Consider the following 5,537-nt stretch of genomic DNA (forward strand, 5'->3'; position numbering starts at 1 on the left):
CCTCCGCAGCCATAACAATGGAAACACAAAACAACAACAAAAGAGAAGGCTTTCTTTTTACTTTGTGTCTCTAAAGCCACACAAAGAGAGAGAAAAAAAACAAACAACAAAGACGTCACAAAGTGAAGATTCCTGCCTGTATCCACCAGTGCAGTGCAGCGATCAGGTTTTTTTTTTTTTAATTGTCTGTGGTCAGAGTCAAAGGGCTATGGGAGGGTCCTTTTTTTGTAAAAGTAGAAAAAAAAACCTTTTTGAAAATCTAGCCATTTTCTCTGCTCATTGTTGCCTTCTCCTCTGCTCCTGTGCTTTTTCTGTCTTGCCCTCCCTCTCAAACCCTCTTTTTGCCCCCAAAATGCCCTCCCCTCACTCCGTCCCCGTCTTTGAAAATAACAGTGTCTTTGGTAAACCACTGTTCATTATTCCCTTCTCCTTATCCATGCGCAGAAAATTGTGTGCAAATGATGCAGAGTACGCCAATCCCTTTAAAAGTGGAGACTGGAGTGGAGACCTTATTCGGCAGTGTGTTAGTGCTTTTCCTCTCTTCCCCGTGTGTGTGTGTGTGTGTGTGTGTGTGTGTGTGTGTTTTGTTGGTCCGACTTCTCAACAACACAGAAAAGCACTTAATGCTCCACGAGGAGTACAGTGTGTGTGTGTGTGTGTTTGTGTGTGCGCGCGCACAGGCAGCTGAGTGATTTATTAGTTGACTCTTGTCTGAATTTAGACAGTCAAGGACACATTACTTATTTGGCACAGTCTTTGATTTAACCACCATTAATTTAGCGTTTCAGCGGTTTTTCTCTCTGAACAGCCAGAGATGCATGATGGCTACTATCACGGTCACAGAAGGCTGAAACACAGTGCCCACAGTGACTCACTCCACCCACAGTGGAGACCCAGCTCCGACTTGATGCCACAGGTGTGTGTTTGTTCAAATGCCTGTGCTGATTTTGCCTTGCCTTTCAGTGGCAACAAGCTGAAAAACATGGTAAAACATGGATGGAGATGAAGTCAGGTTTTTATACGTGGTTGTTACTGTTTAATGTGATTCCTAATCCTTAAAAAAGACCATTGTCATTAACCGTCTTGGTGCAAAGATGAACACTTAAACAAACAAACAAAGTATATATTATCTGTATGAACGATGGATGTCCTCTCAGATTTTCATGGTTGAAGCCACCTAAAGATGCAGTTCTGGGTGCAGTACCACTGCTGGTCAACAGGATCTGACTCTGGAAAAAGCATCAACCTAGATTATGAAATTCTCAGTCATTAAAATCTTCCCATTGCTCATTTTTGTGCCATTACCATGTTAAATACCACATTACTTATTATTGCCATTAAAATGGCAATTTGAGACATTTTAATTTAATAAAATATTAGGGCTAACTTTCTGAGCTGAGTTGCTAAGCTAACTAAACACTCAAAGTAGAAAGTGATCTTCAGTTACACACTAATAGTTGGTATTTACCTGATACCAAACTGCTAAAAGTGTTATTTACAAGGAATGGAACACAGTCAGTGTTCTGTCTGATCAACATTATATCAAATTAGGTTTTGAAAAGATTAAGTTCTGAACGCAGCCAGACTCCTAGTACAATGACAATGATGAAAATGAGAAGAAAATACGTCACAGTCCAGACAAACTCCACTGATTCTCTTATCACCAGTGTGTTTGAATTTGTGCCTCCTGTTTAGTGTGTGTTTGTGTTTTTCGTATGTGTGTTACGACATCACTGCTGCTATCGCTGTTGCTGCTATTGCTTCTATTGTTGCTACTGCTGCTTCTCATGTCCATACCCCTGTCCCTCTGTCCCCGTGTCGTCCTGTTAAAGAACCTCTAACGGCAAAAGGAGAGAAATCTGAGCATCTGCAGTCAAAGGCACGGGCTCAGAGATGGAATCTGGTCTCACACACACACACACACATATACGGAGACAGTGTCACGACACAGAGGTGTGTGTTGGGTGAGACCGTCTCATCACGGTAGCCTTTGACTGTATGGACCTGCTTCATGAACCGGGGGCGTCTTTCCTCCTTCTCGTCCTTCTTTTTTCCTCAGCTTCTTCTAGTCTGTGCAGTCATAGCTTGTAAACGGAGGCTATTGAAAAATATGAAATTTACGTTTTCTACAAGGAGGTTTGCATGTTACTATTATGTGAGTAAATAAGGTGCCTAAAGTTCATGTTTGAGCAGACCACACCTCGGTGACAATGCTGCTTGGAATCCTTACAGCTGCTTACAAGCAGGGGGAGGGGAGAAGGGGGGTGATCGTCTTTCTGACTGGCAGAATTGAACAAAAAAAATGAGAGAAGAGTTGGTTCAGATTTGCCAAAATGAAAAGAATATATATACCTAATTTCTGTGCTCTCACAGTGTTGTAATGGTGGTTCGTGTACTGTCAGGAGCCTGGAGCAGTTGTCCAACATTTCCTATTCAGTCTTCGAGCTCATGCTGGATTAGAGAGTGAATGTGATCCTGCAGGAAAGTGGACAAAAGATACAAAAAAATCACATTAGATTCAAGGTTGACACAGAAGTAGAAATGAAGACGGCCAGCCCAGTGTTTTGTGTGTTTGTGTGTGTGATTGTGTTTCTATGTCAACGAAATAAGTTAAACATGAAGCTCAGCCTTGGAATTTTTTTTTCCATTTTCCCTCACCCCTAGATCCCAGTTTTGACCAGATTCAGTGGCAATGTTTACAAAGTATGCGTCCATTGTGCCAGACGCAGGCGGTTACCCCCGCCGCCCCCACCCTGTGAAGCAGCTGAAGCCATTTCAATCAGTACCAGGCCACGTGTGAAGCAGACATAGGAACCCACTTGCACTCAAAAAAAGCTCCCACCTTCGTTGTGCCTCACTTCCAACGGTGCTTTTTTCAGTAGTCTGTCTTTCTTTATGTTTGTTTGTAAGGTGCTGTATATAACTTGAATATATTATGCACATATCCTACCCAATGGGTAGAAACCACAAAAAAAATTTGTGAATACTGTAATATAATGTATAGACAATATAAGAAACTTTAAGAAGGCAGCATCAAATTTGTAAATGCCTACAGTTTAAAAAAATGTACTTTGTCTTTTTTATGAGAAAACATGGTTTGCAAATTATGCTTATAATATGGTTGCAACACAAATACAAACATGATATTTTGCTATAAATAACAGTGTGCTATGATAAGGATGAGATAACCTCTGGAATAAGTAGGTTGTTGAAAAAAGATGTTATTCACTTTTTTATTCTCTTGCATTTTCGTCCCACGTGATCTGTCGTCAGAAAAATTGACATCTTTTAGTTACTGGCTGGAGATTTTAAGTTTTTGGGGGGTTTTTTTATATTTTTTTTATTTCACTTTTCACCTCCATCACATGACAGACATGTAGTTCTGTTGAACACACCTTTCCACAAAGTATACGCCACACTCCGATCTGTTGTTGTGTGTGTCCGAGGTGAAATTCAACGTACTGTTTGAATTGTCGGACAAACGGCAGAAGATTTCCTGTTCAGGAGACACATGTCACATGACATGGAAATCCATCAGTAACAAGGAGGATATAAGGACAAGGGAAAAAACTTGTCATATTTCTAATGAGTTCATCTCACCTCCTGTTGCCTCAGAGCACCTTTTTCTCTCTCCACCTCTTGTTTGATCTCAGTTTTACATGGTTGGCAGTAAGATGACGACACTCGACACCTTTGGAGTTTATGCCACTTCAACACATTCCTCTCGACTCAAACCTGCACAACAGAGTCATGAGCTGAAATATCTCCATACAGTTGTTGCCTAAGTGATTCACATTAACAGAAAGAAGAGGAATCTTCCAAGTTAAACTGTATCAAAATTCCACTAGCATTTAAATGGGCAGATAGAGGAAAGTGAATTGTCGGGGTCAGCAATCATGAGGTGACCTCACAGTAGATGTGTGGACGTTGAGCAACATCGAATGTTGGGCTTAAATACTCCAGTATATCTTAATACTTGTCTGATTTAAACAATATGACGGAATATTCTCTTTAAATGTAGATGATGTGGTGGCCTAGCGTTCTCTGCAGCTAGGGTTACACTGCCCCCTTGTGGTATAAAAATGGCAGTTAGGAGAGAAACGTCAAACAGAAGATAGTGTCTCCTGATTCGAATTCTATAGGTACATTTGTTAGTATTTTTATACTAGGTGGCTACTGAGGGAATGTCACACATATTGGACAAGCTAGTGGAGAAAAACAGTTGATAAATTTAGGTTTTATTGGCGTCATGTGGAAAGGTGTGTGTGAGTGTGGACAAATCATGCCGTTAAAACGTCATTTATTCAAACTTGTGTCTTTTGTTCTACTTTCTTTTTTACATCACAATATTATTACTCGGCACAGTATACTGAAACAAGCGTCTCGTTTAGTAATCTGCAGTTGATTTATTTACAGTATATACTTAAAAATATCTGTCACTGTACAATAACAGCAGAGCATGTTCATTCTTATCTATAGACGATGTACATAGCAGCGCAACATTTCTCTCTCCAAAGCACCAAATAAGAGGCAGTTGTGTAGTAATCATTTTGGTCAGAGCTCCACTCCGGTTCCTCTGAATAAATCTCTCTCTCTCTCTTTTTTTTTTTATCTTATTATGTTTTTACTGCACTAGCTTGAAGAAGTAGCTTGGGCTCAGACTGATCGTGGTTTGACTTCTGCCCCCTGCAGTGTTGTTCCCTCTCTCCACTTCTAAGACGTCTGTACTACAAATGCCGACGACAAGTAGCTGTTTATATTGTTCCAGATTTTACTATTAACCACAATGATAATAACAGCGACAAAGGCGTCTCAACACGTGGTGTCTTTACAGTTATCATAGGACTGCTTCCATCATGGGTTTTTGTAACATCCGTTTGCTTTGTTTTACAACTATTGTTACCCCGCCCCACACCCCTCCTCCTCTGTGCCGTCATACATATGCATACATATACAGATAAATATATATATATATACATATGTGTACAAGCACAGAGATTAAAATCGTTGTGTATTTTTTGCCTCTTATTATTTAAGCAATTGTGATGTAATAGGTTTTAGGCCTAAGGTCTGTTATTGCAATACTTTTACAGAAAAGAAGAAAAAAAAATCAAAAAATGTTGCTCTAAGTGCTGTTGTAGTCAAAGATTTTATGCTTGTACTTATGCTGTAGTCAAACTGCAGCGTTAATGAATAAAACTTTAAAAGTAATTACTCTGACCTCCATCTTTTGTTTGCTTGTTTGGTTTATTTTACCTTAAAACTCTAGAATGTCCCGATTAGCCACTACGCCCTCCGTCTTTGTTTTGAAATAAATAAAATACAAACCCGGGGCCGGAGTGGCTAATCGGGACATTCTGGAGTTTTCCCGATGGGATCATAGGCAGAGTTTAAACACCTATTTGTGACTTATCTAATGTACAATGGGGAGACCAAACAACCACTACACAGGCGCATGGCCCAACCAACAGGGGCAACTCCTCAGGACAGGACTCAGCTGTTCACATACACCTCAAGGACAAAACACACTCCTTTGA

The 5,537-nt window shown here is 40.2% G+C and overlaps 1 long non-coding RNA gene across 1 annotated transcript; it reads left to right on the forward strand.

Moving 5' to 3' along the window:
- Positions 1-6: 6 nt before the first annotated feature.
- On the forward strand, positions 7-5,212 carry LOC112487956 (uncharacterized). Its single transcript, XR_003051552.1, has 2 exons — positions 7-916; positions 4,637-5,212. It is a non-coding gene; the product is annotated as an uncharacterized LOC112487956 (long non-coding RNA).
- The last annotated feature ends 325 nt before the right edge of the window (positions 5,213-5,537 follow it).

Source organism: Cynoglossus semilaevis, chromosome 13 (genome assembly GCF_000523025.1).
Source record: "Cynoglossus semilaevis isolate Cse_v1.0 chromosome 13, Cse_v1.0, whole genome shotgun sequence".
Taxonomy (NCBI): Eukaryota; Metazoa; Chordata; class Actinopteri; order Pleuronectiformes; family Cynoglossidae; genus Cynoglossus; species Cynoglossus semilaevis.